This window comes from Mus pahari, chromosome 5 (genome assembly GCF_900095145.1).
Source record: "Mus pahari chromosome 5, PAHARI_EIJ_v1.1, whole genome shotgun sequence".
Lineage (NCBI taxonomy): Eukaryota > Metazoa > Chordata > Mammalia > Rodentia > Muridae > Mus > Mus pahari.
The window spans coordinates 95,955,202-95,978,587 of NC_034594.1; the positions used below are offsets into that span (position 1 = coordinate 95,955,202).

The window sequence follows — 23,386 nt, forward strand, 5'->3', positions numbered from 1 at the left end:
CTGGGTAGACACCTCTCCTCGGGCGGGATAAGGCCACGAATGACAGATCAAGCCTTAGTACCGCTCTCGGGCGCACACCCCTCCTCGGGTGAGGAAAGGCNCNGGATGCCAGGCGGACNCCCCGCCTCGGTCGGGGAGGAAAGGTGTTGGGCGCTGGAACAGCCTGCAGACAGCCGCCAGGCGAACACCCCTCCTGGGCAGGAGAGGCGCAGGACNATCGTCCTATTTTTAATAAGCTCTAATCCAACTTTATAATGGCTCATTCTGAAATGTTTTTCTTTCTGGAAGCCAAAGATCCAGTTTTACTTAAGAAACTGTCCCTAAAAGAGTAAAGGTCACCCACGTGTACTGCAGCGGGCTCCAAGGTAGAGCCGTGCCTCTGCATGAAGCTGCAGAAACACTACATGTGTACTGTACAGCCTGGACTACGGTATGCACAGTCTGTAAGAAAATGGGCAGGACAAAGGTCTCTCTAAAGAGAAAGGTAAAGGACGTGGGTGTTGAGTATTTAGCCATGCAGCCAAGGCATTACCGTCACATAGAGGCCTGTACAGACCCTTGACCCTGTGGGCATGCCCCACCATGAAAGCCATTCTTCATCCCAGCTTCTTCAGCACAGGGTCTCTCTTCTCCCCAACTTTAGTCATCTTTCCCCTTGAGCCCCCAAAGAGTACTTAAGGCTAAGAAGGAAGCTCTCATCTGATTTCCAGAGGCTCTCATTATCTTGGGCCCTGGGTAGACAGTACCATGCCTTTTTGGAGCATGTAGCTTTCTCCTCCGTGGTAGAAAATGCTGAGGTTGAAACAAGGAGTTCCGCCAATGACAGGCCCCAAATCAATTTTAACTGGATACCCCTGGCAGGATAAACTGCTTTTGTTGTAATATTGTAAAAGGTACTATAGTATTTAAAAACTAGGATTGATCCTTCAGTGAGTGTCATAAATCCTCATGGGATTTGAAACCCTGACCACAGAGGACATGGCAGGATGCTATCTATCCTTCCATTTCCTAGGCCACCCACAGGAGAAGGGTTCGAGGTCCCACCAATGTCTAAGAGAGATACTAGAATCCCCCAGTGTCACAGAAGAACTGAAGGAAAACTGTTGGAACTAAGGAACTGAAATACGAAGGGAGCTCACCCCTTACTTTTATTAGGCCTTGTTCAGAATCAATACAAGCCCCAGGGCCCGGGATGTTTCACACTGAAAGGGAATACAGAGGCCTTCCCTCCTAAAAGGAAATCAGGCCCCTTAAGTAAAACAGATGTTAGCACTGAGCTCCCAGCCCCCTCCGGCTTCCACTCGCCCCAGCTCATCCTCAACCGCACAGAAAAACTGTCTCCCAGAAACCCAAGATTTCGAGTCTAGTTGGAGAATTGTGAGCCTTGTCTGCTTCCTTAGCTCACTGAAGTTTTCCTTTCTGTTTACCAGGAAGAGAGCTGGGGGGACGCGGGGATGGGGGGTGAGGGGAGGAGGCAGCCAGACGGTTCGCTGAGGATTTGGAGATGCAGTGGAGACTGAATGGAGAAGATTTTCATTTCCTGTGTTATGCGGCGCAAATAATATCAGTATGAAAAACCTGGCAGGGAGATGGGAGATAGCAGTTTTTACATTGATAAGTATTTGTTCATTTCCTAACAACAAAAAGAAATAGAAATCTCTCCAGAAATTAAATAGCCTGGCTTGTTGGAGCAGTTTTTTTTGTGGGGCTGCTGCGTGCGGGGCTGGCTCCCTTTCTGGGCCCCCGCGCAGATAATCGAGGTAAGGCTATCACCTGGCATCACGCGGGCTGTGGGGGCCCAGCTCGCAGGGCCCAAGTCTCCTACTTTTTTTTTTTCCCTGTCACTTATTTTCTCGGCGGGCCCGATTTGCATTTTAATGGAAGTAGTTTATAGACTTCTCTGCAGCCTTTGCCGAGCCACAAGTGGCATCATTAAGTGAGCTAAGCCGGATTAATGCCGATAGTAAAGTCAGATAATACAATAACAGCGGCCTCCATTCCATTTGCATTAGGTGAGGAACGCCGGGCTGCCTGGTGCCTAGCGATAATTTGTAAGCGCGATATGTTGTACTTGAGAGGATAAGATTAAATTTAGTGGGTTTAACTGTCATCCCGGTAAGTCAATTACTTCATCTTTTCAGCCTTTGAATTTCTTTTATAAATAAAATAAATGGAATATTGAGCTGCTCCCGCAGCCATTTCGAGCTCCCATGAAGAATTACACAGGCTGGGCCAAATAAATAAATAAATAAAAAGGCTTCGGATTGAGCTCCATAAACAAAATATAAACTCCATTCAGGTGCCGACGTGGCGGCAGCCCCGAAATATTGTCCGTCTCTCATATCACAAGCATGACGGATTCCATTGTGGCTTCAGTTTTTCCATAATAGGAAATATTTATGTCGCGCCTGGGTCTTTTCTATCCCTATCCTCCCATTGTAGGAGGCAAACACAAGCAGACACAGCCATGGGCTTCCTACCTACCCCGCCTTCCCTCCCCTGCTTTCTCTTGCCCCAGTGCTAAGTATTTAGTGATCTAGAGGATAGGAAGGAAGCCCCATGACCCAGGGACTTGCATCCAATTTCCAGGGCGCCTCAGATAAACGGGGACAACTTCCTTGCGATCTTCCTCTTCCGGACCATGGACTAGGGCCCTGGAGATGGATTTTCTGCTAAAGAGTTGAGCTAGGGAAATCTTGATAGGTTCTTACAGCAGAGATGCTGGAAGGAGGGACGAGGCTGCGGGGGCAACAAAGAGAAAAAGAACTGTCAAGAGGTGGGAGGAAGAAAGGGGGAAGGAACAGAAAGAAGGCAGGGAGGGAAAGTACTCAGGGTGGGGGGACAGAGACAGGAAGGAAAGGAGAAAGAAACAGAGAAGGAAGGAAGAAACAGAAAGAGAAGAACCAAGCATTCGAAGCCTGCTGTCAGGCACCAATCAATAAGAACCGTCTTTAAGAGATGCACATCTATTGGCCTCCTAGTACACTAACAGACATGCTCACTAAAAACACAAAACAAGACACAACAAAATAACAAAGACAATTGCATGAGTACATAAATAAGCAAGAAGATGGCGAGTTAGAGAGGCAAAGGGCAGAATCTGTGTAGAGTCCCTATACACTGGTGACTGCAGAAATGTAGCCCGGGTTGGCCTCCAATTTGATATGCAGCCAAGGATTGACCATGGACTTCTGATCCTCCTCCCTCTGCCTCCCAAAGTATTGTTAAAACACTGATGATAATATTGTCTGTATTTAAAGCATTGTCTGTTGCACTGTGTGTGTTCTGTGCACACATATGCATTCAGGTATGCTCATGCACATGGAGGGCAGAAGGGGGTGTCAGATGTCTTCTATTTGTCTTTAACCTCAGGTTATGAGGCAGGATTTCTCACTGAGCCTGAAGCTCACCGTTTTTTTTGTTGTTGTTGTTGTTTTTTTTTTTTTTTAGTTAGGTGTTCTGACCTGAGATCCTGGAGAACCTCCCCGAAATGCCTGCATTGCAGACAGGTGTACCTATGTCTGACTTTGATGTGCCTGCTGAGACTTTGAACATGATTCCCTCCACTTCCATAGCCATCTCTCACGCAATACACCACCTGGCCAATCAAACGTCTATTACGTTCTAAAACATTTTGATATCTAATGCACCACCTTTGTCAATGCAGTTTCCTCCAGAAGCCGTCCACGGAGGCCACGATCAGGAAGCCTGGGCCGGTAAATAGCAATCCTAATGAAAAGGGTCTGTGTGTGCGCACACATGCATGTGTGTTTCTCTGACTTCATTCCAAAGCCAAAGATATAAATGACTTTTAGATTGTCCCTTGTTTTGTATTATCCACGCCTCTGCCCTTCACTAGTGCAGATAATCGAGAGCTCACTGTACTGTGATTAATTATATGGCCAGGGCTGACAGCCAAGAGTCACTGAGAGCAGAGGGTTTCAGGCCCTTTCAAAGGTGGAAGGATTCTGTTTGCCTGTTCAACTGTTTCGTTGTTTCTGGTCTTGACCAAGTGTTCACTCTGTGCCGGGCTTCCTGCCTTTTACCTGTAACCTTACATATGACCCTCTGTGCATGGTATGTCCGCACACTGAGGACTTGTATTGTCTCTATGTCAGAGTGAAGAAAACAGAGGTCGGAGAGATGGTGATCTTCATCATCTTCCCAGGTTACAGAGACTCGAAAACATCCATTAAAATACCATCAACGAACTGACCAGTGTGTTGTCTAAGAATCACAGACACCAAATGTATTTTCACCTTATTACCGTAGTGTCCCTTTAACGGCTTCAACACTGAACCTCACATGCTTTCTAGGTTTTCTGTGTAGATAGCATGAAGTCTGTTGGTTGACCAATAAAGCAAACTTTGATCTTTTGGGCCTGAGTTCAAGCATAAGCCTTAACTGCTAAGGATGCTGCTAATAGCTTAGGTGGCAGAGGCCACATGTTCTCTTTCAACCCTTTTATTTGTGTGTGTGTATGTGTTGGGGTGTGTGTGTGTGTGTTTGTGTGTGTGTATGTGTATGTGTGTGCAGTGCATGCTCACATAGAAACCAGAGGTTGGACTTCAGTGTCTTCTCTGTTATTTCTCTGCCTTATTTTATTTTGAGACAGGGTCAGGAATTCATCCATTGGTTGGACTGGTTAAGATTAGCTGCTCCGGCACGCCCCAGAGATCCTCCTATGTCTATGCAATGCTGGGATTAGCTCCCCCAAGCTTGGCTTTTCACATGGGTGATGCAGATCTGCATGCTTGTGAAGGAACCACTTCACAGGCTGAGCCATCTCCATAGCCCACATGTCCCTGATGAGTGCTTCCGCACAGCAAGGGGGAGAAAAGGCATCAGCTGAGGTGGCGGACTGTGAGCAAAGGTACTGGACATGCCCAGCCCAAGTCCAAACGATTAACAGTGTTATTTTCTTGGTACAGAGGAGCCTGGGGACCAGGAAATAAAGAGTGCTATGCTATGTGGGATTCAGAGTTCACATTCCCCAAGCTCCGTGGAAGCCCAGCTTCTCCACCACAGATCTGCAGTAGTATTTACACAATGCCAGTGAACTACTGTCCTGGAACTCACTCTGTAGACCAGGCTGGCCTCAAACTCAGAAATCCGGCTGCCTCTGCCTCCCGAGTGCTGGGATTAAAGGCGTGCGCCACCACTGCCCAGCTGTATTCTTCACTTTTTGTCTCTAATGCTATCATTTCATGTTTTCCTGTCTCAATCTTATTCCTATTTCTACACTAGTTGTAGGTGTGGCTAGAGAGCCACAGAAGAAAAGTTTCTTTAAGTCATCTTTAACTGCCTGATTCTATCTCTCAATGTTGTGCTCACAAGTTCTTACACACACACACACACACACACACACACACACACACACACACACATCCACACATCTGCTCTTTTCATTACTTTTCAGTTATATTTTATTCACTTGCCAAGGGTGAAGTGTGTGGGCATAGCAGTGCCCTGCGTGAAGGTCAGAGGTTAGCTTGGGGCAGTCTCTTCTTTTCCTCTCCCACTTGAGTATCCCAAATCAAACTAAAATTGTCAGGTTTGCCAGCAAATGTCCCTACCCACTGAGCCATTTCGCCAGACTTGCACTTTTCCATTTTTCTTTAATTAGTTATCATTGGGAGTATGGACTCAAGGTGTGTGTGAGGGTGGGTGCATGTGTGACATGGTGCATGTGCAACATGGCATGTGTGCGACACAGAGTGTGTGTGTGTGACATGGTGTGTGTGTGATATGGTGCGTGTGTGACATGGTGTGTATGTGACATGGTGCATGTGTGACATGGTGCATGTGTAGAGATCTAAGGACACCTTCTGGGAGTCTGATCTCTCCTTCCACTATGAGATCTGAGGGTTAAACATAGGTCAGCAGACTTATTTATCAAGTACCTTTACCCATTAAGCTGCCTGGGTAGACCTTAATATTATCACTACTGCTTAAATTTTGTTTTCCCTGCAACTAATGAGAAATATCTTTTCACCATGTGCCCCATTATAGAGTCTACCTGTGATTTTGAGGAAAATTCCTAATTTATTTTTGTGTACACACACAGACACAGACAGACAGACAGACAGACACACACACACACACACCACACACACACACACACACACACACACACACACACACACCGTGCCACAGTGAAACAGAATTAAACGGACTCCATCATTTTGGAGCTCAGTTCCACGAATAGCTGGCTGTTTTATTACCACTCAGTCTCACGAAACCCTTCTAAAGAGCTGACATTACATTTTTTTCATCTCATCCTCAGGAACATTCTTCTAATAATAATATTTCCCAATGCCAACACCGTTTTGAGGTTTGATTCTGTGAGAGGTGGAAGTGTTAATCCGCATCCCAAGCCTGCGTGTTCTTGCAGATATCAGTGTCCCATTTTCTCTAAAATTAGCAATGTCACGCAAGCTTTCAGATGCTGTAATTACAACAGCATCAGACCAGAAAAGCTCCCAACACCCACCCTGTCTTGGGACCAGCCATCTGCAAACTCAGGTCTTCCTTTCTTTTTCTTTTTCTTTTTCCATGTGTGTGTATATGTGCTATGTATACATGCACACGTTTGCATCTGTATAGGTGCTCATGTTTATCCATATGGAGTTCGCAGACTAAGGTCAGGTGCCTTTCTTGATCACACTCTGCCTTACACACTGAGGCACACTCTCTCACTTAGAGCCTGCAGATTCAGCGACTCAAACTCTTCAGTTTGCAGTGGGGTCCTTCTGTTTCCACCTCCTGTGTGCTGGAATACAGTTGGGCTGCCACACCTACCCGGAACTTCGGTAGACCCCGAGGATCGGAGCTCCAGTCTCCAGAGCTTGCACAGCAAGAACCGCTGCCCCAGCCCCACCTCGCTCCCTTTCACTTCTGCCTCTCACAATTGCCTTTTGCTTGAGTTCCAGCCTCCTAATTCCCCAACACAATGCAAGTTAGCCCCCCTTAATGCATCATTACTGTCCACTGACTGAACGTGTCAGTATCTAAGCCAACATTGACTGATGTCCCACCTTCTCTTTGAGGTACCAGGTCACACACTGCATCAGTAGCGACACTGGACTCAAGAAGGCTGGCTGAAGTCTTACAGGAGGCAAAGAGAACAGCCATCTGTACAGATGTGGGAAAAGCTCAGAAGAGTCCTCCCCCTAGATACATGCCCTGTTTCTCCGTCTTAGAATGTCTATGCTACCAGCTCAGAGCAAATGGACAGCCTCTTTCCTCTTCAAATACTCCTCTGTAGTGTCTACCATTTCCTGGTAGAGAACAATACTTCCTGGTGGAATCAAAGCTCCCTTTCTTCTCCCTCAGTCCCAGCCCCTGAGAGTCCTTTCGGTGATAGTTATACCCCCCGGGTAGCTTAATTCTCTCCAGCCTTAGACACATTACATTAGTTTTAGTTTAGGAGTTTTAAAACGGATTTTACTTTTCATTTGAGCTATGTGTGGGAGTGGGAGGGCTTGCGTGTATGAGTGTGGTGCCCTGAGAGACCAGAAGAAAGGAGGAGATCTGAGTGTGAGCCACCCAACGTGGGTGCTGGAAACCAAACTTGACTCCTTAGCAAGAACAACAAGCACTCTTAGCTGCTCCAGGCCCTGGTCTTTGTTACTCTGATAAAAAAAAAAAAAAAAAGTTTATCATTTTAGCCCTGACTGACCTAGAACTCACTATGTAATATGCCTCAGTCTCTCAAATGTTGTATACATACCCAGATATCTGGACTTCCGTTCCCCCAAAAGAGTTAAACAGAGACCACTTGTTGCATCTACTCAAAAGTGTCGCTAGACTCTCAATGTACCCTAGGACAGCACAGGAACTCAATAAAGGTTTGTTGAATGAGTAAACAAACTACAGTTCTTTAATGACCTGAAGAAATATCATATGTAGTGAATAAATATTTAGTGAATGAAATACGTAAATGTAGCTAAGAAAAATATCTGTTGTCAGGGAGGTTGAAAGGATAGTTATAAGGATTAAAAGAAGTTATCTGCTTAATATAAGATTGTTCACACCTCCCCCCAAAAAGACTGCCTTCTAAATGTGTGTGTAACAGAGCGGCAAGTAGGATATCTTCCTTTCTGTATTTGGATGCTGTTGCCTTGGTTATTTATAGAGAGAAGTTAATTGGCTTGTTGTTCTGGAAACCAGGAAGTCCAAGATAACAGGGTTGACATTGAGGGGGCCCTTTAACCTGCATTATCACACCATGGAGGGAAGCACAAAGCGAAGTCAAGAAAACAACGCTTTCACGGCACAGCTGCCTGTTCCCCAACACATAATCCACTGCTGTGAGGTTGTTCTTTCAGGAACTTCCCCTCATGGTCCTACAAAGACTCCTGGGATAAAGGAAGATGAGGAAATACACTAGGCTCTGTAAACTCAGGATGTCACAAGCTTCTTGAGCCCCCTCCCCATGATTATAGATAGACAGAAATGGTTGCTGAGTAGAGTAGACTCTCGAGTGGAGAGTTACCAGGAAGCTGAGCAGAGCCCTTGAGGGATGAAGTTTATGGATGCTGCCACCTATGCTAATGTAGCTTCCCCGTGCTGCTTTAAGTCACACTCGTTGGTTCGTCAAGCTAGACATGTGGGAAATCATTTTGGAATGAATAAGGTACTTGTGCACATCTCTAAAGGAAAGGTCACAGGATAAGTCTGTCCATGCACACTGCCTTCGTTTCTCACTAGGCCAAGTTTCTGCCTCTCAACACTGCTGTGTTGAAGATGGTTCTAATTTCATTCTGTGCTGTTATAAAACACTCTGAACAAACAAACAAACACAACAAAAATAAGTGGGAGACAGGAAAGGATTATTTGGCTTATAATTCTAGGTCATAATCTATCACTGAGAACATTCAGAGCAGCGACTCCAGGCAGGAACCTGGAGACAGGAACCTGGAGACAGGAACATGGAGACAGGAACCAAGGAGGGATAATGCTTACAGGCTTGTGCTCTGGCTCATTCACAGACCCATGCTTAGGTAGTTTTCTTACATAGCCAAAGACCACCTGCCTAGAGATGGTGCTGCCCAGAGTAGGCTGGGCTCTCCTGCGCCAATTAACAATCAAGACAACCCCCTCTGCCCCCAGATATGGTCACCAGCAAGTCAAGGCAATTCCTCAATCAAGGCTTTCCCCTCAGATGACTCTAGGCTGTGTCCAGTTGTCAATTAAACCCAACGAGGACAAGGACCAAGTATCAAGACATGGAATTAGGAGATGCATTCAAACCATAGCACCAAGTGAGAGAAGACTTTGAACTCCCTTGTTTCCCTAGCAAATGAAGGAAATTTTAAATGATTTTTTTTTATGTCACACAGTGTTTGATAGTCATAACCTGTCATTCATCTTTCCTTCCATTAGCCTTTTTAAAAAAAAAGAACAAAAGAAAGCATTGTCCAAATGTTGAGTAATTCAAAAGATCCATGCAGTGGTTTGAAGTGTCTACATATTCTTTTATGGCCTTTTCCTCAAGGGTATAGCATAGTTATCTTCCCCTTGAGCATTCTGAACTTTGTTTTAATAAGTGAGTTGGAAGTTATGATTTTCAGTCCTAGAAGCCAGGTCATAAAAGACTCAGTAGCTTCTAGCAGCAAGTGGCTCATTCACTCTCAGGCAGCTACAGTTGCGTTCTAGAGAAACCTAGCCTTATAAGAAGCATGGACGCCCAGGCAACATTCTGCTTAGAAGTGGTTCCCGCCACCTCAGGAAGGCCTTCTCATACCTATCTGTATCCCTGGCCAATGTGTGGTCTGTCTCCTCTTAAAGGGCCTGGAGCCAAAGTCACTCAGTTAACCTGCTTTTAAGCCTGACCTACACAGACCCTGTGGCGTCATCAGTTCTTGTTTTAAGCCAGTACATTTTGCAACAATGCAGAACCTTCAGCTCCACAGTGAGTACAGCCCTGTGAACCCAGAAGGCCTGCCCAGCACCCCCGGGCTCCTACCTCCTTCTCTTCCCCTGTCAGGTTCAGCCCCGGATTGCTGGGGATTGGTCAGGTACAGCAGAGCACACCTACCTTCTCCCCGTGCTGTCCCTCTCATTCCACCTTCTTTCCTGTCTTATTTGCAACCCCACTTTTCTTTGCTTCAGTGGCTTCATAACTCTTGCCTCTGTGTTTTCATCATGGTAAGTCCTTGAGGAGATTAAAACACCCTCAGGTCAAACGGATCCTTCTTGCCTTTCCTTTCTTTATTGGTACCGTGTCTTAAGGTGTGAGCTGTGACTGAACAGTTGGAAAGCTAGTGAGCTGTTCATTGATTCACTTTCCTCCTCTGCTCTTTATTTTCATTTTTGTTTACCTAATAGATGGTTATAGGAATCATAACTTTTATTGAAGTGAAGTTGACATATAAGAAGCAATTGTCACATTAGATATGTAACATATAAGATATATACACTTGTCATGTATGGTAATATATATGATAATGAATACACACACATTGTTGTATTTGGAGATAAGCATATACCCATAAAGCCATGAAACCACTCTCATTATCAATGCTGTAAATGTCTTTATCACCTCCAAAAGTCTCCTCCCACCTGGAAGGGTTCTTTTGAATTAACATGACTGGCAATATGTATTTTATTTTTCTCCCATCCAATAAAAAAAAATGGAAAGGTGCTAGTGACCTGGAAAGATGGCTTATATATAAACCTGCTTGTCACAGAGCCTGCCAACCAGAGTGTGATCTCAAGAACTCACATGGTGCAAAGGGAGGCTGATTCCTGCAAGCTCTCCCTTTCTCAAACCCTGGCATATGTGCTGTGACATATCAACAGTTATCTATCTATCTATCTATCTATCTATCTATCTATCTATCAATCTATCTATGGTCTATCTATCCATCTCTTTCTCCCCTTCTCCTCTTACTCATATTCACACACAAATAAGTAAATAAATAAACATAATTAATTTTTTTAAAGAAGGAGCTAGAGCGATGGCTCAGAAGTTAAGAGCATTTGCTGCTCTTCCAGAGGACCTGGATTTGTTTTCCAGAATGTACGTGTGGTGTCTTACAGCCAACTGTAACTCCAGTCCCAAAGGATCTGACTGCACATGCACACATAAGGTGCATGGACATACACATAGGTAAAACATTCAAACACATTTTAAAAAATGAAGTTAACAGTCCTCAAAGACAGCAATACCTGCAGAAGATGCAATAAAAGATGGTAAGAGACTTTTGGATCAGGTAGAAGGGGAGCTTGTGGGGCAGAAGCAGCCCCACCCCCACCAGAGCACCTACAGAGGAAGAGTAAATAGCAGCCTTAGTATTCCCTAGACATTCATGAGATCACCCAGAGACTATGAGGATGAAACTTCACAAAGACATAAAATATATTCTAAGGCTCTCTGGAGAAAAAGAGCCATGAGGATAACTGAGAAGACAGTGCATGGATAGATGGGTGGATGATAGATAGATAGATAGATAGATAGATAGATACATACATACATACATACATACATACATACATACAGATACATAGATGTTAAAGTTTGAAAAGCGAAATGAAATATCCAATGTTCTTGTTTTTAATAAGTTGCTGCATCCTTATGTGTCTCCAAAGATTGACTTAACCAGGGTGGCAAGGGAATGAAGAAATGGCAGACACATGTACACAGGAAAGCTGGCATTGGGCAGTCTGGTTTCTCAGATGAAGAAGCTGCTGGACCCCAGAAGCTCAGAATCTTTATTATATCCTGTTGAACAGGGAGGAAGGATCAGTCATACAGTGAACAGGGAGGTGGGGCTAGGAGAGTGCAACATGTTTATTGTACACTGTTGAACAGGAAGGAGGAGTTATTCTATACACCTGAGCAAGAAGGTGGGCATAGGAGAGCACAGCATGTTTATTATATATAGCTCAGAATGATTCTTATATATAGTTAACAAGAAGGCGGGATTATTCCATACACCTGAACAAGGAGGTGGAGTTATTATATACAGCTAAACAAAGAGGCAGGATTATTATGTACTTCTGAACACAGAGACAGGATTATTATATACATCTGAACATGCAGGTGGGTTGAGCTAATCTCATTAGGGACAGTATCTGCAGCCGCACTGGCTTCGGGATGATTTACATGGGGTCAGAGAAGAAGCTAAAGTGAACATTTTCTGCACATACCATCAGTGTTCACACTTCTGACCCAAGGAAAGCTTTTCCATCCCTCTGAACGTCACCCATGGAAGGCTCTGCTTTTCCATGGTGTTGAGGTCCTTGGCATGGCTGTGCCCATGTCAACAGCACAGATTCACTCAGGACATCCACTGTTCCATCCAACAAGCAGTAACATCACACACAATAGCCGTTGGTTTAGCCAACAACTGCATCAGAATAGTTCTGAGATAATAAGAAAAGGAGGGAGAGGGGAGTAAGGTTTGTAAGCACTGAGAGGTTGGTAGACACTGTTAGAAAACAACAACAACAACAACAACAAAAACAACAACAAACCAAACTCGCCCATCAAGGCTGGAGAGACAGCTCAGTGCTTACATTTGTCACACTAGTATGGGGAACTGACTTCAAATCCCCCGAAGTCACACAAAGTTGGACACAATACCATTTCTAATTGTGATGCTTCTATGGAAAGGGAGGAAATGGACATAGGAGAATCCCCTGCAGCTCACAAGACAGCTAGCCTGACATACACAGCAGCAAAGGACCAGGGATCCTGTCCAAGAAAGGTGCTACTGTCAGCTGAGATTGTCCTCTGACTGCCAGGCACACACCCCCTAGGTGTGGCCACATGCACACACAAATGTGCACATGCATTGCATTCATATCACACACACAGATGTGCACATACATTCATAATACATACACACACACACATACACACACACACACACACACACACACACACACACACACACACACCACACACACACACACACACACACACACACACACACACACACACACACACATACAACATTAATCAATCCAAGTAATTTCTAGAAGAAATTCATGAAGATTCCAGAAGTAGCTAAAGGATGTTGGTTGAGTCCAATGCTACTCAAGTTGTTTTGCTTCTGTCTTTTGTTTTTAATTTTTTTTTGTTTTTATCATGTGAGGTGGTGAGTCTTAATTGCGAACTGGGGTTGATAATCACCATGGGAACAAATCTCTGGCCATATTATGGAGATTCTACTTTAGGCTAGTTGAGGAGCAACAATCCACCCTTAAAGTGGGCAGCAGCATCCTGTGGCCTGAGCTCCTGTGTTAAATAAAGAGGAGAAAGCAGGCCGACCATCAACCTTCATCCTTCCCTGCCTCCCAACTGTGGATGCGATGTGACCAATGAATACCTCATGCTTCTGCTGTCACCCCTCTGCAAGAGGATGTGCTGTGCCCTCGAGCTATGAGCCAAGCTGAAGCTTTCCTTCCTTAAGTTGTTTTTGTCAGTGTTCTGTCAGAAAAATGAGAAAAGCGACTCCTACAGCACACATAAGTGAAGCGGTAATATATTAATCTGCTCTAAACTCCCCAGCGGGTGCACATCCACTCCTCACTATACACACACAGAGAGACACACACACACACAGACACACAAAGAGACACACACACACACAGACACACACAGAGACACACACACACAGACATACACAGAGACACAGACACACACACACATACACACACACACACACAGTCTTATTTTTAATTCATCCTAAGTAGCTCAATGGCTAGGCCACTTCCAAACTTCCATGTTGCTAATGCCTCACCTCCAATATTCCTGAATTATTATTTATTAAAATCTGTCTTTCATCTCTGCTACCCCAGACCCAATCAGGGGAGAGGACCCTGAGGCCACTCTTCCCCAATCCTTACATGGCTGTATGCTTTCTCTCCTGAAGCTCGAAGGCTTGAGGTTTCTACTTACCCATCATGGCGATTCTAAAAAGTCTTCCTCTTTCATGGTTTTCTTGCCTGGGAAATTTTAAGTCCTGACTCTGTCTCCCTGCCCAGCCACTGGCCAGCAACAACTTTACTTACTGATTAGAACCAACTGGGGACAGGGACTCTCAGCATCTAACAGGCAAATATGCAGGTTCCTGAGTGATTTGGGGAGCTGAATAAACACAAATAACATATGAACCAATCCACAACATGTAAGTGTTCATGTAACAAAAATGTTTCAGTGGACATTTTAAAATAAAAATCCAATCTCCTAGTTTCTTTTGAAAACAAGAGGAAATTGCACTGCAGGGCCCGCATTCTGGAAGGCAAGTATCTGAGGGCTGAGCTTGGACACTCAACCTTCAGTTTGCCTTAATCCCCACCATTCCCATGCCAGCCAATCGGCTGTTCAGACACTTAATGTTGTAATTTGCAGCCTGTTGTATGTAGTGCATGAGGACATATCTGGAAAACTACTCAAGAATAAAGAAAAGTAGCTGGAGAGGTTGTCCAGTGGCCAAGAGCATGAACTGTTCCTGCAGAGGACCCTAGTTCTGTTCCCAACTCCTTCCTATATATGACCACTCACAACTTCAGGTCCAGGGTGTCTGGCACTACCTTGGCCTCTGCAGGCACTACATTCATGTGTGTACAAACATGTGTGTGCATGTGCACATAGACACAGAGGTGGGGAGGTATAAAATGAATTATTGGCAGCCAACACAACTAGTATTAATTCTGTAGTGAAACTCTAGCTGGGCAATGTTCCCGATGCTGTCCTCAGTGATCAAGGGAGGTAGGAGGGTGACCCTTGAAGAAATACTTATTATTTGCTCACATTGACAAATACTGAGTCACCCTTCTACAAGTCACAATGATTTGCCCAGTGGTCTCATTAACTAATGGTTAGCTGCATCAAGATACTCATGGGAGTTGGGGTGACATAATTTAGTCTATCAGACAGGATCTGAGTTCACTCTCCAGTTCCCACATTTAAGAAAAGCTGAATATGTTGGGTGGTAATGAGCAAGGTGGCATATGCATGTAATTCGTGAGCTAGAGAGGCGGAGACATCTAGGTCTCTGGATAGGCCAGGCAGTCTAGTCTACTTGATGAGCTCAGGACTAAGGAGGAACCCCATCTTCATACAAGGTGGGAGCTGGAGAGATGGTCCAGCTGTTAAGAGGGCATACTCTCCTTGTAGAGGTTCATGGTTCAGTTCCCAGCACTCATATCCATCTGTAACTCGTGCCCTCTTCTGGATTTCCCAAACACTTGCATTCATACCTAAACACACACATACACAGACACACACACACACAGAGACACACACCACACACACACACACACACACACACACACACACGATATACACACACAGAGACACAGACACACACACACCATACATACACACACACCACACACTCACACCACACACTCACACCACACATACCACACACACACACACACACACACACACACACACACACACACACACACTATGTTGCTACAGAAAAGTAGCCCAAGCTTTGCCTTTCCCACAATGCCTAGCTTCTACTTTTAACCTTCACTTGTAGACCACGTATCTCTTCACTGAGGTAAAAGCCACAGATCTGAATTCCTTCCCATCTTTCGGAGGAACACAAGGCATTCCCTAGCTTGGGAGTTCCTTAGAATGGGACAACCTGGGCTGGCAGCAGTGGGTGGGCCTTGAGGACAAGCTGTCCTGGGAGGCCCCCGGTGACTATTACATTGAGAGATCTCTGAGGCCTGGGTCTGCTTAAATTATCCTGGTTTCCCAGAGTGACTCAGAGTCATCATTTTCTGTTCTTGGCTGCAGCGCAAACCTTTCATTTATTGCTGATGGACTGTGTGAAAACAGGAATACACAGGCCATTCATTCCGCGCTCTGTCAGCCAGGAGGACAGCATGCCTTGCAGAGGCCATTCAGAGGGAATTCTCGTGTTCAGCTCACCAGAAAAATCCCAGTTCCTCAGCCTGGGCTCTCATTGTCTTTGCTGTTCTCCCCCTTCTCCAAGACCAGCTGTTGGGTTTCCCCATCCTTTGATGTAACGCAGTCCTCATAGAGTAATATGTTTGTATAATACCCAGACACAAAATCCAATTACCTCTAGAATCCCCCATCTTGCTATTACAGTTAGGAGAGGGGCCCGCCAAGCTGCCAGCACAGTTGTAGACTTCAGCAGGGCTTGGGGCACTGGTAGCACACCATCATGTTCTGTACACTCAGAATGCTAACCACTTTTACAGAGGTTTTGGGGGAAGGCATTGCTCAGAAAAATCTTACAGTGCATATTCTTTCCAGATGTGAGGGTGAGCTGGCTCCAACATCTGCCACCCAATACATATTTGTAATACTTTATGGCACTTTCTGTTTACAAGGCTGTGCTTCTCTGGATGGACAGCCCCTCATGGGCCAAGATTGTCTTAGGCTGAGCAGATGGAAAACAAGCCAAAGCATGGAGAATAAATGGACCATGCTCACTAATTGATTTATTAAGTGTGGCAAGGGTCAGGGTTCCTGGAGAAAAATACTCATTGTGCACCCCTACCCAGGGAATCCTGGGATTTGGAAGGAGGACTCTGAGGTCATCCTCCATTACCTCACCCTTGGCCCTCGAGGACGGATGATGAGAACTTGGACACACTCCATTTGGATCCCAAAACTTTGGAGGTTTGGTTAACATTGGAAGGAAACAATGGGAGAGGAGCAGGAGCTGAGCGCCAACTGCATACCAGTCATGACACAAGACAACGCTGTCATTGTGAGATCTGTATTATCCCTTCTGTTTACACAGGAAGAAAGCAGGGCTGCCACAAGAACTTCTGCAGAGAAAGGGGTACAGATGAGGCCATTTGCACCGACTCTTCTGGCTCTTGCGCTCTCTCTCTCGCTCTTTCTCTCTCTCTCTCTCTCTCTCTCTCTCTCTCTCTCTCTCTCTCTCTCTCTCTCTCCTCTCTCTCTGTAGTGTGGGAGTGGGTGTATCTGTTCATCTCTATGTTTGTGTCTGTGTCTGTGTGTTGGTGTGTGAGCGTGAGCAGAGGGATGCCACAGTACTCAAGTGTCGATCTTTCATGTTGTTTGAGACAGTTTACCGTTCATCATTGCACATTCAAGATGATCTGGCCTATCAGCTTCCAAGGGCACTCCTGTCTCCTTGCCCATCTCCCCATATGAATACTTGGATTGCAAAAGCATGCTACTGCACTTGGCTTAACACGCGCACTAGGGATATGAGCATGGGTCCTCATGCTTTTGCAGCAAACCTAACCCACTGAATCACTTCCCTGCCCACTCACGTGCTCATTCTTATTCCCGTCTTTTTGAGGATGATTTTGAGGATGATATTATCAGTTGAATGAGACAGGGATCACTCTAGTCAAAGTCAGGGAGAGGCCGAGGCTGATGTTAACTAGAAGAGCCATGTGCGACATACTTTGAGAGCTTGGGGGCAAGATATCTTTCCCTTTGATTTCCAGAAAGATATGGTTGAGGCATCCTAAGTCAAAAGCAATTGGAGGGCTGGGGAGATGTCCAGTGGGTGAAAATGTTTGCCTCATAATTCTGAAGACCTCAGTTTAGGTCCCTAGAACCTGTACAAAGCCAAGAATGATAGTGCATGTCTCTAATCCCAGTCTGCCTGTGAGAGGCGAACACAAGAGATTCTCCTGAGAGTCACAGACTGGCTGGTCTGGTGTATGCAACAGAGAAAGGGAGACCCTGTTTGAAAAAGGCTGAAGGTGAGGTACAATACCTAATGTTGTCCTGTGACCACCACACAAGTTCAGGCACACACATCACATTCATGTATATATTATACACATACCCACCACATACACACATATACATGTACTCATGCACACTTACACATAAAGCACATATCACACAGCATTATCAAACATGTTTTATGTTTCCTATAATGTTGTTCTTTCAGCCTAAACATCCCATTCAGAAAAGATCTGAACCATCAGAGAAGAGTAAATGGGTTTTTATTTTTATTTTTTTGCCTTCCTTTTGCTGGCCCTGATTTTAGCTCGACAATATATTTTTTCCTATTCACATTCAGAAATCTCCCGAATCTCTAGGGAAACAGCCAAGGACCTTCCCAAACCCCCAAATTTGTGACTGGAAATTTTATCTAACGTTCTGGCTTTTTCTTGAATCACATTTCCAGAGCCACAAATTTCCTACTCAGAATCCCCACCAAACATTTACCACTTTATTGCTTAAGTTCAAACTGTATGTGGTCATTCCTGACAAAAATATTTGAGTCTGATTTTCCTCTCCACCAGGGGAGAATTAATTCTTATTGCAACACCAGTTAGTCATTAGCTCTGCAAGTCAGACTGGCGTTCAAGCCTGTGGCTTGGGACAGTTGCAAAGGCTACTCTGCCACAGTCCATCCAGGTCATCCCCCTTCCCCAGCTAGGACTCAGCCAAGGTCTTGTTAACTGTGATATTTTCCAAAAGTCTAAGTCAGAAGTGGCAAACTGGCAGGCCATGTCATCAAGTGACTTTATCTGGGCGCTAAGAACAAATATCTATGCAACACCAGATAAAGCAAACCAATAGCAGACCAGAGAAATGATAGCACTCAACTATAGCTTGATGAGCCAGTCGGTTTATTAGGACTATTTGCAGGAGCATGGGTTCTCAGAGGCAGTGACATCACACAAAAGTCCACATGGTATGGGTGAAGACTCCTGAAAGTTGTATCTCTGGATCTCCCTGTGTGACTTGCAGACAGCCCCACTGGTTAGAGTTTCTTCTCTTCACTAGTTTTTTGCTGACTATATAATTTGATGAAGGGGGGGGGGCTTTTGTGAATCTTAAACACTTCAGGGATTTCCTGGGACTTATGAGTTGTTTGCTTGCTGAGTCTTACTTAGTGACCCTCTCTTCAAGATGCAATGTTTCCATTTTGGAAGGACGCTACTACACAACATATGGTCTGGGTCCATCCCATTGGCACATTTCCCTTGGTCAGTACCATATTTGGAAACACTGCCTGACTGTTGAGGTTTAAAATGTTTCTAAGAAATAGTATGGATGTTTAGCTTCTCTCAAAAACCTAAACTATAGATCTGAGCAGCTAAAGAAGTGAGGGAGCCACTGCATGTCTGAGTCAACCATACCTCTGGGAACCATGGTCCTCACCATTCTCCATTGTCTTGTAGCAAGTCTGTGCCTATCATCTTCAGCCTTGCCATTTCATATCGGTCCTAGGCTGTTTACTTTTCTTGTGTACACACGCACGCACACACACACACACACACACACACACACACACACACACACACACACACACANCACACACACACACACACACACACACACACACACACACACACACACACACAGAGAGAGAGAGAGAGAGAGAGAGAGAGAGAGAGAGAGAGAGAATGCATAGTCCAAATATCACCAGCACCAGGTATCCCCTGTCATATTTTTTTTGATACACCATCTCTCACTAACCTCACCACATCACCTAGGCTGTCTATCCAGCAAGTCCCAGGGCTCCTCTTGTACCCACGTCTCCAGCACTGGGATTACAGAATGCATCATCACATCCAGGTTTTCCTGCAGGTCTGTGCATCAGCTCAGGCCCTTCTGTTTGTGCTGCAGACACAATACAGACTAGGTCTTCCCCTTTGCACCCTAATCGTGTTTTTTAATGAGACATTTTCAATAATAAAACTTTTAGCTACAGCTATTGCAAGCTGAGATGTGCATCTTGTATGCGCTTATATCTGTCTCCTTCCATGAGATGCACATATGCCTGGGGAAATTGCCCCTCCGTCCCCAGCACACAGGTGGCATGGACAGACGAAGCAAGTGTAAAGGTTAGATACTGAAGCACATTTGTACTTCAGAGACAGCAGATAACTTTTAAGCCTAAATATATCCCATGAAACTTTCAAAAATGTTTGTGCCCACACAGTATTAAAAAGGAATGCCTTGGCTGTTGATCTGTAGGTAATTTAAATGTAAGTTTAAATTTAAAGTAAGATTTATTGATGATCTGTAACTCAGGGCTGTTATTGCCAACCTGAACATAGAACACTGCCTAGAACTTTACATGTCTTCATAACACTTTGTGAAATGCATGAATACAAAAATATATGAATAATTGACAGCTCAGTGGCTTAAATTGGTTGTGAGTGGCTAGGTTTGATAATCTCTCTGCAATGAAATAAGGGGATGAGGGAAGAAATGGGAGGGGTGAAGGGAGGAGAAGAGAGGAGAGAGGAGAGGAGAGTCTCTTGGCATTAGGACAAAGATGATGCCCTAATGAGAATTCATTTCATTGCCAGCGCTCATCTTTGGACAACCAATTTTTCTTCTGTTTATGTTTCTGTTTTCACATCAAAGCACTGGGTTACACAGGGTCTAATGCCCTGATCTGAGGCGACAAAGACTGTTGAGATCTGAACAGGGAGATGTTTTTATCCTAGAAGAACACACAGTAACCATGCATCTGTAATTGGGGCAATTCTCCTGCCTCTCATCAGCTCTTCAGAGGCAGGCAGAACAGGACTGGTGGGCCTCCATTTATTTGTGGAGAAACGGAGAGGCTAAATGATTTATTCAAGATTGCACAGCTTGGAACTGATAAAGGAGCACTTTGAACTGAGCTTTCTAGCATTGAGGCCAAGTGCCTTCCACTGGATCACATTACCTCCATAAATATGAACCCTAACTCCATTCACTAAGCAGAGCCCCTTTCTTAAGCCAGAGAGGATTCACATATGTAAACAGAGGTTCAATCCACAAGCCTGCCCAGTACCCGCCCTTCCTGGCTGTGGATGTCGGCCAACTCTGGCTCCAGCTTTGAAAGATCTCGGATAAAGAGTGCATCCCTTTAAATACTTTGTTCAATGTAAAAGACAATCAATTTTACATTCAGTCAGCTTCAAATGCATTTATTTCACAAAGCTGGCTCCACAGCAGACCAAAAAACTGTAGACAGCGTCTAAATTTGGGCTTTAAAATCTGTTTCCAAGTATTAATTTTGAGTGGAAACAATTTTGGTTGAATTCAGAGATTATAAATATTCCCCAAGAGTTTTGGGGCTCTTGGCCGCTGTCTCTAAGTCTCACTCTGGTTTCAACCTAGGGGGCTGTTAGATCAGAAGTAGACAGCCTTGGCATGTAGCTGCTCCATGCGCCTGTAGCTGTCTTTAAAACATGATCTAGAAATGTTGATATTATAAATGACCATTTTTTTTTTTTCCAAAATAAGGTTTGCCGAGTTGAATGCCAAAGAGTCTTCGAAGGACAATTTCCATTCAGGGAGATCCGGTTACCCAGCTCCTAGAAAAGTAAGAAGACATTCCTTAGGGCAGCAATCCACACACTCTCGGCGCTAAAACAGTGGACACTGTGGAGACACAGGATTTGTGAGTCTTTAGAAGGACTAACTTTACCCATCCATGCAGGAGCCCATGGATAATTTTAGATAGACAGGCAACTGAAGAAAGTCCCCCAATGTCACTTACAATGGGGTGATGCACCAGGTACAAAAAAGAGCATAAGACCAGCTATGCATAGAAATCCTGGTGGATAGTATACTAAGAAGGATTATTTAAAAAGGAACAAAGGTATATTTTTAAGTCAGTTCTGACCTCTAAGGTAGGAGTTCAAACTAAGCCAAATTTCATGAACATGTCATCATTGAAACCATGATGGCTGAACTTCTTGTAAGAGGACCTCATGCTTGGAGGCCCTCTGTGTGCCTGTGAACTTAACCAACATGTTTGAGATAATGACCCCAGGACGGCTGTGTGCAGCTGACAGCATCACGACTATGTAATGGTGTGGTGTTTGAGGTCTGGTGAATAGTAAAAATAAGGTAGAACCTGAAAAGATGTGAGTTTCTGAAACTCACTTTAATCCGGTCTGGGTTCATCCTGAGAGGCGGGCTGGCTGAAATGGAATGTGCAAGAGGAAAATGGAGCCAGGACGAAATTTTCTGTTCGAGGCTCAAAGTTTAATAACCAAACTTCGTTTAAATAACATGGAAAAATTCCCAGCCCCCTCCTCAGTCTTTGATGGTGCCTGCGGTGGTCCGATCGTAGGCGGGTCTAAGGATCAAGGCAGGGATGAATGTCTGTTGGCATAGGCGGTCCAAGGGTGCTGCCTTCTGGGAGATAAAAGGGCTCCTCTTGGTAGGCAGTGGAGACACAGCAACTCTCTGGTGGGTCTCAGCGCCTGTAGGGGGCTGGAGTTTTGAAGGAGAGTGATTAGTGTAACAGCAAGGTAGGCTTGGCNGCAACAAGGAGCTGGGAGACCCCAACATAAAGACAGAAATTCACGAATCCAGCAGCTCAAGAAGGAGGGAGAGAGAGGAGCAACCCCCAGCAATAGATCTTGGCAGTCAAGGTTGCAATCAATGGAATTTTTGCCCATAAGGTTTCCAGAGGAGAGAACCAACCTGGATACAAGAGGCAGAACTCAAGGGTCAGAGTGTGGCCGGAAAGCAGCAATACTGTAAAGACAATGTTTTAATTGGGAGAGTAACTGCCAGTGATTGCCACAAATAGGGTTCCAGTTATTCCTGCAGAGGCCCCAGCTGATCCCAGAGGGAGCTCTCATACCTAGTTACCCCTTCCCAGTTATCCTTCCTTGAGGCACAGGACCCAGACTTTTCTGCCCATTCCCAGGAGGGACAACTGAGTTCTGCCAATGTTTCTGTCAACTGGAGGAATGCTTTATTCCACCTTAAATGGGGCATCCAGGATTGGGGCTATACCCGGATCTGGTTTTTTAAACCGCTGGGGATTTACATGTCTGACTATTTGTTACTATGTCAGGGCATGTTGCAAGATGAATACTGCCAGCAGATGTGGAACATTCTATCCAAAAATCCAGCCATTTGTGTATTCATGGAAGCACAGGCAACACTCCAGTGCTGCCTTCTGTGACCTCGAATCTACAGTTTTCTCCAAAGAAATGTAGTTAAACTGCCTCGTCTAAAGATGAGAACAATTGAATGTCTTATTACAGCTAAAATGAAACAATGGATTATTTCCTAAAACAAGAGAACAACTAGTAAAATAATGAGCGGAGATGCCCTCCTATGTTCATTTTATTTTACTATGTTATTTTGGAAAAGTCTCACTCTTATGTTTTGTTGTTAGATATAAATTCTGTGACACAGTTGAGAGCAAGACCCTCAAAGACCCATGAATCAGACTCTACTGTTATTAGTCAGAACATTTTCTTTGAAGCAAATATGTTAATCTTTGTGACACAAGTGTGTATAACCTAAAGCTGCTCAGGAGAATCACAAGATCAAGACCCAACTGGACAACTTAGCGAGACTCTCTCTCAGAAAAGTTTTAAGTGAAAGAGCTGTGGATATAGCTCAGTAGTGGAGTGCTTACCCAGCATATGTGAGGCCTTAGGTTTGGTTTCTCTGACTTAAAAAAAAAAA

The 23,386-nt window shown here is 44.7% G+C and overlaps 1 long non-coding RNA gene across 1 annotated transcript in view; it reads left to right on the forward strand.

Moving 5' to 3' along the window:
* LOC110322634 overlaps window positions 1–23,386 on the forward strand; it is a 39,890-nt gene that overhangs the window by 14,405 nt on the left and 2,099 nt on the right. Inside the window, exons 2-4 of the long non-coding RNA XR_002380579.1 lie at window positions 3,668–3,716; window positions 17,587–17,691; window positions 21,194–21,350. This is a non-coding gene — a long non-coding RNA (uncharacterized LOC110322634). The remainder of the gene's footprint in view (window positions 1–3,667; window positions 3,717–17,586; window positions 17,692–21,193; window positions 21,351–23,386) is intronic.